Source organism: Neomonachus schauinslandi, chromosome 14 (assembly GCF_002201575.2).
Source record: "Neomonachus schauinslandi chromosome 14, ASM220157v2, whole genome shotgun sequence".
Taxonomy (NCBI): Eukaryota; Metazoa; Chordata; class Mammalia; order Carnivora; family Phocidae; genus Neomonachus; species Neomonachus schauinslandi.
In genome coordinates, this window is record NC_058416.1 from 22,889,902 (window position 1) to 22,903,169 (window position 13,268).

The window sequence follows — 13,268 nt, forward strand, 5'->3', positions numbered from 1 at the left end:
TGCCCAGGGTGGGGGGCCTAGCAGAGGACAGTGAACTCCCTGAGGTCATACACTTGCCCGTGGGTGGTGTCCAGATCTTTGTAGAGGACCTGCAAGTCCCTAAGACCTTCGGCATCATCTTTGGTATTTCATGGCTCCTCAGCCACGTGGCCCCTGAAGTCTACAGTCAGATAAATCCAAGGTTGTTTAATTCAGCAGCTCAGTAGCATTAGGCTTCCAGATAAGCTTCTGATTTGGGCTGGCGGGGGGGGGGGGGCGGGGGCGGGCCCCCTTCAGTCACGCGGCCAATTGAAAATGACCCGCCAACCAAATAGTCACATCCTAATCCTTGGAATATTGCCTTATATGGTAATAAAAGTCTTTGTGGATATGACTAAGTATCTTGACATGGGGAGATTAACTTGGGCTATCCAGGTGGGTCCTTAATGGAATCACATGAATCCTTGTAAGAGGAGGGCAAAGGGAGATTTGACAACACAGAGGATGTGAAGGCAGAGCAGAGAAAGACTAAGATCTGACCTTGAAGATTGGAATGATACAGTTCATTATTTTAAGCCTCCAAATTTGGGGTTGTCACAGCAGACACAGGACACCAATACAGTAACAAAATTGATACCTGGATCTGAAGCAGCCATTACCTTCTCATACAAACATTATAGAAAAGAAAAACCTCTTCTTGTACATCAATAACCCTCTTCTTTAAAGAAAAACTAGAAAATCTTTCCCAGAAGCCTTCACTGAATTTTCTTTCAGTCTCTAGGGCCTGAGTTAGGTCACATGCTTCCAGCTGAGTCAATCACAAGAAAATGAAAACAAACATGATTAGCTTAGCTCAATCATGGTCCATCCTCTGGAGCCTAAAGAGTGCTTCCTGAGTGCATTATTAACTTGTTCAAAATAAAACTGTGGACAAGGGAGAAGGGTCTATAGCTGTTAAGTAGGCAACTAACCATGTCTGTCTTCTTGGTGTTCAGCATGTGCCCCCAGCATCTTCCTTCACCCTGCCTACCAGATGTGGCCACATCAATTGTGGCAATGCTGGGCTGTTGACTGCTCATGGGAGCCCTGCTGTGTTTGCAGAGGCTCCCCACCACCACCATGGGAGGCTCTGCAACATGTCAATGCTCTTCCCTCAGCTCCTCCACCCCAACCACAGGAAAGGCCCGCCCCTTTCACACATAGAGACCACTGTAGACTTCATAGTCAAGAAATAAAGTTCTCCTAATCTTGAGGAAGCTGGGATTTGAGAGGAGGATGATTTATCACAAGAGAGGTGAGTGGGAAATAAGATCAATACCTTATTTGGGTTCACTTTTACTTATATCTGTTTTCTACAGATCTCGATTTTCACTAAAATTATTTTAGCAGCAGTGGTGGCCCAATCAGTAGCAAACTGATTGCCAAAGCTCCTCGTGTCCAGCAGAGTTGAAGATTGCATCTCTCTACCCCCCCTTGAAGCCTCTTCATCATTCTCCTTCAAATTCTCACCCACAGCAATAGCACAGCATTAATAAAAGCTTAACAGAGTGTTCTCACTTCTTGGCTTTGGTCTTTGACTGAGGGTGATCAGGTCTCTAGGCTAGAGGCCAGTGCACTGTAACTCTGCTCTCCCAGACTGTTCCCCCTGTTGCACTAGAAGGGCACAGAGCAGAAGACAGTAGTATCGGGCGCCTGGGTGGCTCAGATGGTTAAGCATCTGCCTTCGGCTCAGGTCATGATCCCAGAGTCCTGGGATCGAGTCCCGCATCGGGCTCTCTGCTCCTTGGGAGCCTGCTTCTCCTTCTGCCTCTCTCTGTCTCTCATGAATAAATAAATAAAATCTTAAAAAAAAAAAAAAAGAAGACAGTAGTATCAAAAATAAAGTGCCCATCAGATTGCAAAAGCGATCTGCCTTTCTAAGGTTACTATGACTTGGTAGTAAGAGGAAAAGAGACTTGTTTACAAAGTGATCGATTATGGGCAAGAGACTAATACCCTGTCAACATCTGTAGCGTACCCATTTATTAATGTCCATCATAATAGCAGAGGACCTTGGTATGTGTTAAAAATAGTCCTGAAAATGGACCTTCTGTGCTTAGGAGTCTCTTTCTAGCATCACTATAATAATTAATGTCTCTTGACAGATTTGTCATTCGCTCACTCTCTGAGCATATTCTGAGCACCTCCTATGTTCAAGGTGCTATGGGCAGACACTGGGATACGGATAGTCTCCAGGCAGAGCCTGGAGAATTCTCTAGGAGTTCAAAATCCACATCAGTGCTTCCTTGGTTTTTACTTTGAAATTCATGCATGCTACGTGCTTCTGTAGTACTTCGTTTGCATATCGCTGAGAATATTATGTCATGGAATAATTTCAGTAATTTCTTTTAGAAAAACAAGACTATTGGATTTTTTTAAAAAAATGTTTTGCCAAGCTTCACCCCCACCCCCCCCCCCCCCCATCCTCACAGTGATTCTGCTGAGCCCTGAGTGAACTGGGCACACTTCTGGAGAATCTGTGGTCCAAATGAATACATTAAAGCTATGGTGCAATGAAGTAACTTTCCCCAAGTTACCATGCTCCTTGGTCTCCAGAGCATGGAAAATCTAGCTGGGTACTCCTTCCATGAGGTTATGAAGAACAATGTGCTTCTGGAGATCCAGCATGCTTATTGTAAACACTTGGCCTTCTAATCACTTTGTTGTTGTTTTGCTTTATAAGACATTTAGTCAACAAACTAGAATATACGGTGTCCATGAGGTAATTCTTTTTAGCTTATTTGATTCCTGGAGAAAATTGTGCTAACAGTTGAATTGTCTAGAGAAGTTTTTTGTTTGTTTGATTTTATCAGTCAGAGATCCAGAAAGTCCAAACCCAACTAGACAAATGCACAATAGCTCAGCAAAAGCAGTTTTAACGGGTGCCTTAAGTTCTTAGGGAACTTTCCATTCCTCTTAAACTGGAAAAGCACGTGCTATAGCAAAAACAGCAAAACCTCTGGCAAAACAGACAGTTTTAGGGTAGTATGCTTCATTTCCATCTTTTGATTTCTTCGCAAAAAATCCCAGCTACAGTTGAGCCCACTGATCAAAGGTCATTTGTAGATCCCTGTCAACCTCAAGTTTGAAAGATCAGTGAAGACAGTTTATGTACAGGAATCTTCTTTGCTTGAACCACTTGCCGACTGGTCAACTGGGCAATCCAGTTGCCATCTAGATTTTTTCCCCTCTCAAGATGCAGTCTAAACCCCAAAAACTGAATTATTCCGTGGGCATGCCACTACAGCATGTTTAGCATCCCTTTTTATTTAGCTACTTTGATGCAAGAATAAGAATTCTGGCCTAATCCTTTCCTTCCTCCTCCTACCTCCTGCATCATCAAGGCTGGTCCAACATGTAACAGGATGCACAAGCTTTTATTTATGTAACTCCTTAAAATTTATAAAACCGTTCTATACATCTGTGATTCTCACATGTTAGCAACTTTCAGAATCACCTGGAAGACTGCTAAAGCACAGATCATTGGCCTTAACCCCCAGAGTTTCTAATTTAGTTGGCCTAGGGTGGATCCTGAGAGTTTGCATTTCTAACAGGATTCCAGGAGATCCTGGATTCTGGAGACCATGCTTTGAAAAGCCCTAATGTATCATCTCAAGACTATCTTAAGGAAGCAGGCAACGACCTACTAGCAATTACAGGATGCCATGAATGCTCCCCCTCGCATTGTGTTCTTTAGCTGAAGTCATTCCTTTGGGTTTAAACAGCAAGAGTCCTATCAAAGTGAAAATAGATGAATAGCTCTAGTAGCCATCATCACCATTGTCATTTTGTCTCAGATGTTTTTCCTTTAGCTTAGCTGGCGATAAGCAGAATTTTTCTTAAAAGCCAGATAGTAAATATTTTTGGTTCTATGGGACATGCAGTCTCTGTTACAACTAGTCTACTCTGCCTTTGCAGACCAAAAATAGCCACAGACATTGGGTGAAAAAAATAGATTTGGCTATATTCTAATAAACCTCTAGGTTGCCAGGGCATAGTTTGTCCAACCCCTGGGTTAACTGGCTCACACTCAGGGGCTTTAAGGAAGACAAAAGAGGTTGGGCCTGAATCCTTTTTTTTTTTTTTTTTAAATAGAAGGGGCTTAAATAGGACCTAGAAAGGAAGGTGGTCCGTGGGCCACCAATAAACTTTGAAAGAGGAGAATAGAGTCCCTCAGGGAGGGGTTGTGGAGAAGGAGGGTGGTTCTGAAAGCAAGCATCCTTCTCTGACTTTAATTCCAGTGACCATCAAGCTCACACCTACAGTAGGAAGCTGCATGTTCTGCTTCAGATCTGTTTAGGTACAAGTCAAAAGGGAAAGGAAGCCACAAGGCCCAGTGCAGTATATAGCCCCAGGTAATAGGAAGGAGGGGTCACTGTGGATAAGAGAACTCAATCACTCAATCATGTGGCCACCAGGGCAGCAGGAGAAAGATGAGCCTGAAGCAAAACAATTAGCAATATTCTGGTATCACTGCACTCCGACACAGGCACTTACAAGCAAATAACAGATAAGAAAAATAAGCAGAACAAATACCTCTTTGAAATACTAAAAAGTCCTAAAGGATGTTTTACTTGGAGAGATAAAGAAACAAACAAAAGAAAGCAATTATTTGAGAACAGAAAACCACACAGAGAATCAACTCAGCCTTTTTTGGAGAAAGTATTCCAGCCCCCAAAATGGTACAGAAGAGCAGAGCCCGTGAAGAATCATGAAGAGTCTGAGCCTCCAGCACCACAAATAAGCATCCTGCCCATGGCTTCCCCATCAGTAAAGGAAGTCTACTGTTCTCCAAGGAAACCCATGCTGACCCACAGCCTCATAGATTTAAATCTGGACTTCCAAATGTCTCATAACCTCCACTTGGTGGAGGGTTCAAAGTCCTGATGGATTCAGGTGACAGACTCACAATGAATGTCATCAAATAGGGTCACTCAGCTCTGTGTGTCCAAGGCCATGTTCTTACTGGAGTCTCTGCTGCCTCCAAAGCCTTCAGTCCTTCCACCATCCCACATGGCCTGGGCATGGAGGCACACCTTGTAATACTTAATACAATGTTTTAGCTTCATTATAGATTTCCATTTTTTACTCAGTTAACTGACCTGAAGAGAATTATAATATTTGTAATATAATCTAAGATGTCATTTATTGAATGTGCCACAGAGAGAATTTCAATTTTCTTTCAGATTAGTATTTGCCCACTGAATATTTAATGGAAAAGTGAAATTATTTTCTCCTCTCTTGATTACAAAAAGTTCAAATGGTGCTGTGAGAAATTTAGAAAGGCATTTGTGTTGTTAAAATGTCCTCTCCCTGCCAAAATACTTAGATGGATATTACCCCAAAACCAAAAATGAATTCTTGACACCCTAATGTTTTCTTGGGATGGAAAAACACGTTTCAGGTATATGACATTCTAAGTAGGGGTTTGGGAGTCAATCCCTTAGGTAAAGAAATTCAGAGAACCGAATGGCAGGTTTGAGGGGAAAAAACATTGGTCAGGCTCACTCAAATCTTGGAGGGCCCCTCATTTTAAAGTCGTCTAAATCTGTTATGCAACTTTTAGAGGTTTTATTTGGAATTCTCTAGTTCTAAGCACAGCTAAAGTTAATGACACCAATGACCTCAACTTCAATTGACCTAAGTCCAATTTTATGCATGCATACCTATACATTAGGGAGATGTATAAAGAAATAAAGAGATAGATATATGCATGTGAGCTACATATATGTAAGATACATATGTAATACATAATTATATCAATACAAATACAGAACATGGTATGACCTCCAGATGTTACATTGACCTAATTTAAAAATCCTAATTTGAAACATTCAGTAAACAAAATGTAGAACAAATTCTTATATTAATTGTATGTTCATCTTTCCCTCAATTATTTAACTGCAACTCACCTGCTACTGTTTGAAACAATATTAATGACAGGACATTTGCCCCCCACACAGTATCCATAGCTAGGTCCTTGAGACTTAGTGATGAGAAGGAAAACCTAAGTTTGCTTTTAGCTACCATAAAATAAGACTATGAAAAGCCCTGTGATGCTCTGTTATGGGAAGAGTAGGAACTGGAGGAAGAAGGACCTAAATGTTCCCCAGCTTGTCAGGGTTCAAAAAATTTAGAAAGTTAAGCAAAAGAAGTCTCCTCTACCAGAAGATTATTTTTACCTTTCTGAAAATACTTTGTCGATGAGGTACCTAGTGGTTGTATGGCACCTTAGCAGTCCAAAAGTCGGAGACCTCTGGGTGCTGGTGTGGATTTAATGATCTCATCTGATGCATGTTCCACAGGGTGACAGGTACTCCCTGGCTCACTTCTGAACAGACTTTGGCAGGCATGGTCAGCTGGTCGGTGAGTCAGCTGGTCTGTGGTCCTGCTTATCTGTAAACACACTCGTGAGCAAAAGAGCACTCAGCCCTCAGAATGTGGGGGTTTTCCCAGCTTTATTGAAGTATAATTGACAAAGTTGTTAATATCTAAGGTGTACAACATAATGATTTGATATATATGTTGTGAAATCACCACAATCGAGTTAATAAATCCATCTCACACAGTCACCGTGTGTGTGTGTGCGCGCATGCGCACGAGCGCACATGCCAAAAGATCAACTTTAAAGAAGTCCTGTATTACATGTTACCAGATTTCAAAATGTTATATGGGACTAACCGTCTATGTTCAGATCACAACAGGAAAACTCTTGCTAGGGAAGGAATGATCTATAGGATGCCATGCTGGTGCATGCACGCGCGCGCGCGCGCGCGCACACACACACACACACACACACAAATCCATTCTTTGATTTATGTGATTTCATGCAGGTACAGAAAAACAAATATTCAAGTCAGATTGAGGATAAGTGGTTTGACAGAAGTTCATAGAAAAAAAAAATTGCTGTTTTGACTATGAGCCCAAAACAAATTTTGACTTTTTTCCCTTAAAGCAAATGTCATTTTTTTAAAGATTTTATTTGTCAGAGAATAAGAGATGGAGAGAGCGTGCACACAAGCAGGGGGAGAGGCAGGCAGCGGGAGAAGCAAGCAAGCTCCCCGCCCAGCAAGGAGCCCGATGTGGGGCTTGATCCCAGGAGCTGGGATCATGACCTGAGCCAAAAGCAGATGCTTTACCAACTGAACCCAGGCACCCCACAAATGCCATTTTATATAGGATCAGAAGTATGGTCTGTAGTTTGAGGGGGGCAATGACTATAATCTGTCTCTACTCCCTCTCTCCTCAAGCATACCATCACTCAAAACCCGGCTCCTACTTTTCCCCAGGTGTCAGACTATAGATTAGTTAAATGCTTATTTAAATAATTAAAGTAAGTCTAGAAGAATGGCGGGAGTGGTCAAACCTGGAAACCATGTCATAAAATGACTAAAGCAACTAACAAAGCTCACCTTAGAAAACCCTCAGTGGGATAGGATGAATTTATTTCAATATCTGAAAAGGCCACAATACAGACAAAACAGATTTGCTCTGCTATTATACAGTAGAATGAGGGTCCATGTGGAGGTAACTTTGGTTTAATACGTAATGAGTGACTAGAGTTATCTAGTAATAAAATAAGATTCTAATGTAGTGAGCATCATTTCACTAGAAATATTCCAAGAAAGTCTGGATAACCATTAGTCATTTATGTTATAGAAAAGATTAAAACATAGATCTCAAGACTCAAAAAAGTTCATTCTGGTTCATCTTTACTTCTTATCCTTGAATCTTATCCATAAATCCCCTAATAGGTGTTGACTCAGATGGTAAGGGTACATACCTACTGACAGAAAAAGCCTTCCTTTGGGAGGAAGATGGAGGAGATTTGTATTTCTCACAGCATGGTTTCAGGCCATCTGCCTCAATTTACGTGACTTCATTGTCAAAATAAACAGATTTCTTGCAGCCCTCCATCACCAACCTCTTGCACCAAGATGTCTGGGATGACCCAGGAGTCTACATCAGTGAATTCCTCAAATTACTCTGATACACTTTAAAGTCTGAGAAACATTGAACTAGATGAACATGAAAGTCTTTCTGCTGCCAAGAGGCTATGACAAAGAACAGTAGGATAGATCCCCAGTTTCCCCACAAGGATTAATTCAATTCAGTCCTATAAAGATATTTTAAGTGAATAGACATCTGTAAGCTTTAGGGGCATGATAACATAAGATTTGCTTCTTTATATGGAACAGTCCACTTTTTATAACGTCCATTCCCTTGATAGGATTTCCAGAGACTGTGACAAGCTAGGACAGTCTCACCTTACATGAACACATTCCCAACACCATTTCAAATAAAACACACCAAGTATCATCATTATTGGAAAATGCAGATTTGCTTTCTTCGATCTAACAACAATTTAAAAACAAAATACTGAACACTATTTTATAGACCTTTGGAGAAACACCCAGTTAAATATACTGAGAGGATCAGGTCCATCCTGAGTCAGGGGATCTTTTCAGTCAGGATATTTAAGATCCAAAAGAATCTGAGCCTGACATCCCCTTCATCCTTACCCCCATTTCCTCGATCACAAATCTTAGACACAGGTGACTTAACAGACATGAGAAACCACAAATCATATCCCATGAAAGCTGAAGTCCCCTTGCACTATCATGCAGGGATTGCAGAGTTCAGATGCTAAGGGCACTAAAGCAAGTTAGCAAGGGTTTACTGAGTCCACGCTTTATAGGCCTGGTATTGTAATTTTAGAGTTCAAAGGAAGAAAAATAGTCAAATCAAACTTTGGGGGGAAAATTAAGATTACTTAATACTCATCCCTAGAATTTTCACTGCTGGGAGACCCCCCCCCCCCCTTACCAAGCAGTAATGTCCATGCCTTACATATTCTTCTTTTTAAAGCTTATTTTCTCAAAATTCTGTCCCGCTTATCCTTCACAGGAAAAATAGATGCCTAATACTCAAGTCTGCCCAGAAGAGCAGATCCAGTCTTCTGGCAACAATCTCTCCCCTATCTTTAACATGGGATTCAAATATAGGGGTATCACCATGGATTTACTGACCGTGTACTGGGGTTACCACCAATGGATAAAGGCCAGCGTTCTCATCCAATATGGGGCAACTTAAGGTAGTGTAAGGATTTTTAAATTTGGACCAAGAGATTCACTTTTAGTCTCTGTGGAGGCAAAGGTGAGAGTTACAGGACATTAGCGCTACTAGAAGCCATGTATCCAGCCCTGTGGAGGAAGTTAAGTTTGCAGAGAGAAGTAAAGAGAAGAAAAGAAGAGCTGGTGTCTTCTAGACCCTGTAACCAGTTGTGGTGAGGCTTGCTATACATTCATCCTTCTAACACTGTGGTTGAGAAAAGAAAATCCAGTAGGTTCCTTTCTGTGTCCCAGTCTGAACCATTTTTTCTTTCTTTCAACCAAAATGGGTTATACTAACCAAAAGAGAATGTAAACAAATCTAGTATATAAACAAATCTAGTAACTTGAGTCTTACTGGACACAGATCCTGATTCCCCCATTCCCCATACATTTGGTTGTCCTTTCCTGAAGGTTGATGGAGAATCCTGTCAATGTGTAGATCCATTCATAACGTATGCACAGAAACTAAGTCCTGTCACTAAGGGAATATTCTTGGTGGAAATCATTAGCACTTGAAAAATGCTTTTTGTTTTTAAATGTAGGTCAGAATAAAGGATTTTTGGAAAGAGTCAGAAAATAAGAAGGGGTTAAGAACTAATGGTCTGGTCAATGTTTTCTGGTGTAACTCACAGATGTATATTCAAAGCCCTGTGATAGGGTGAAATCTTATAAAATCCCAATTCTCTTAGTCTCTGTGCCCATGTTAAAAATCCATATCCTATTAAGATGTTTTCCTTACTAGGGGAAGAACATCTTTAATCTTAACAAAAAACAATACCTAGAAAATTCACAACAGAAATGGAACACAGTATCAGTATGTGTCCATAGACAAAATAACAGTGTGTAGTTATATGAGTGTGGGCACAAAAGGATGGCCAAGGGGAGAAGGGAGGTAAAGACAACACAAGGCTAGGAAGAATAAGAGGGGGAGAGAAGAAAGAGAAATTGGAAAACTTTCAGAATGCAAATTAATGGTTAGAAGATACTTTATAGCTACCTGATGTTTATTGACACCCTGGAGGCTTATTTAATGCAAGATCTATCTGATCTGGATTTAAATAAGCACCAAACTAAATTAGCAGAAGAAAAACTATGGATGGCTTGAAGGCGAATAGCAATGGAATGGAATATAAACCTAAAGCTAACATTAACCAAATAGATGAAAGGAGTTGGTCTTGAGAAAAAAATAAAAGTCAAATAAGAAGACTCAAGTTTCTTTCTTTTAGTCATCCATCCATCCATCCATCCATCCATCCATCCATCCATCCAGAGAGAAGCAAAGAGAAGAAGAAGAGCTGGTGTCTCTGTCAGGGATGCTTCAGACACTGGGCTCACACAGAGAATATAGACATGGATCAGACAGTCCCTGCCTATAACAACCACCCCCTTTAAGGAAAAGGAAGAGGTGAACAAAACGGACTCACTATCCAAGTTAGTTTGAGTGTCAAGAGTGACCTAAAGCATTCTAGGGATCCAGAGCAGGGAGAAACAATTTCCTGCTAAGAACTTCATGGTGAAGGTAGCATAGGAATGGGACCTTACAGGATGAGTTCACTTTCAAAGCCACTCATTCAAAATTAGGGGACCCCAGAGGATCAAATAAAAAGCCCTCTGTACAGTTTCAATGGTTCCTAATACTCTGAGGAGTGCCATAATTGACTTGTTTCCCCCCTTCCATTTCCAGCTCTGAAGTCATGGAGGTTTCAAAGGATTTTTGCCTGATTTCTTTTCCACCCCCCTCATTCTAAGTTTCTTCAGAAGATGGATTATAAAATGTGCTTTTAAAATTTGCTTTGATAGCAAGAGGGATCATTTCTGTACTACTTGTGACCATTGAGTCTCAGACATTACATCCAGAATCCAAATTTCCTGAATCATTCTCCCAGGTGACACACTCTCACAAAAACACTATCCAGATGGCATTCTGACCAGAAGAGGCTCAAGAACACAACAAAGCCCCTCATGTTCTTCAGAACTGTTAAAATCTGGCCAACAGGAAGATACCCTTCCCACCACACTCCACTCACGTCTGTTCCCCCTGGGGGGGGGGGGGGCTCCAGGGCAGCTGAAATGCAGGGTAGAGGCAGAGAGGCCCCCCCCCAAAAAAATGCCAAATGGATTTTTTTAATGAATAAATAGAGAATTCCTTAAACCCAGTCAAAAATATTTGTTGAAAATGGGTATTTGCCCTTAGGCTGAAGAAGGTAAGAGGCAGTTCTTTCCATCCCTTAATACAAGGTCTTTCCACCACAAAATTAAATCCCCAGTAGAAGCAGTGAAGAGATAACATAAATGGAAGAGTAATATGTGTTTTTTCTTTTTTTTTTAAGGGAGACGAACCATGAGAGACTATGGACTCTGAGAAACAGAGTTCTAGAGGGGCGTGGAGGGGGAGGATGGGTTAGTCTGGTGATGGGTATTAAAGAGGGCACATACTGAATGGAGCACTGGGTGTTATATGCAAACAACGAATCATGGAACACTACATCAAAAATTAATGATGTAATGTACGGTGATTAACATAATAAAAAATTTTAAAAATACAACAAGGACAAGAGAAAAAAATCATAGGAACACAAGTCTTTAGGCATCAAAGCGCCATCAGTCTGGTCATATGCGACCCTAGAAACTTGAAGCCCACGTGAGAAAAGAACTCATGGGAGAAAGAAACAGGAATTCAAGATTTCTATACCTAGCCAAGTTACCATTCACCTACCAGAGTAAAATAAATTTATTTAAGGATAAGCAAAAACTCAGAGTATTTTACCCAAGTACCCCTCATTAGGAAAGTACTTGGGGCGGGGAAAGACTGCTAAAACAACAAATGATCCAGAAGAGATTTCAAGGTTGAGGAGAGATTAACAGTAGAGGACACAATGGTAAAGAATACTGAATAGATCGATAGGATTACATCTACAGGGGTACAGGATGGGCCTTATAGTGATCTAGGAACGTGTGAGTAGGACTCTCAGAGACAACTATCTAAAAGGTTTTACTATAGTTTCACAGCTCTGAGTTCATAGTGTGCTTGTACTAACAAGCATTGATTGAGGAAACAGAGGGAAATGAGAACCGTGTTAGTGGCTGAATGGACCTCACTGTACCGTTCTCTTTGGTCAAGTCTACATTGTACCAAATAGGGTCAAAGAAGTCCATCCAAGGGGACCAATTTATCCTGACTTTCCTGATATTAGCCCTGAAAACGTGAGGAATTGTCCTGGATGGACAGATCCTCCATGCCTCAGGAATCCACGCCGTCCAGATAAACCAGAAGGTTGGTCACCCTAAGTGCATAAACTCAGATGAAGCAGTCCTCAACAAATATCCAGAACAACCTATATGCAGAATGACTATGTCTGGAGTAAGATAACAGAAGTACTTAAAGGTCTAAAGCAGATCGCAGTTGGGGCAGGTAAGGTCAGAGAGATTCCCCCCACCAAGGACATTTGTCAGCATCTGGAGACTTTTCAGTTGTCACAACTAGAGGACGGATGCTACTGCCATCTAGTAGCTAGAAGCTAGGTATTCTGCTAGACACAAAACAGCCTTCACAATAAAGAATTATTGGGCCCAAAATACCAGTGGTGTCCAAGTTGAGAAACCTAGGTCTTAAAGACAAAAACCAAGCATAAAAGTTGTAACATTAAATGGAAAGATAGTCAATTACCTTATGAAACTGTCAGATTGGATTAAAAGTAGACCCTACTACAGGCTACTTGGTAGAAACACCCATAAAGTCAAGCGATAAAGTTTTATGTAAAGAAATGGACAAAGGGATATCAGTCTAGTGCAAACAATATGATGGAAAAAACAAAACAAAAAAGGCAAAATAGCAAGCAACTTGGTTCCACAGATTAAAAACCTTGAACAAGATAAGTCAATATGAATAATGAAAGTTACAACTTTAAAGACCAAATAGTCTTAAACAAAAAAATTAGAAAAATGGGAAAAATTTGATAAAGCGTATAACTGTAGTGAGCAACTTAAAACTCTGCAGATTAGTTAATTCTAGTTCAAAATATTAAAAAGAAAAATAGAAATTAAATACAAGAGAGGCTTAAATCTTTGAGAGAACATAGTTTTAAGTAAGTTCTCAAAAGAAGTATTAAAGTATTGTCCACAAAGAAAACATTAAAA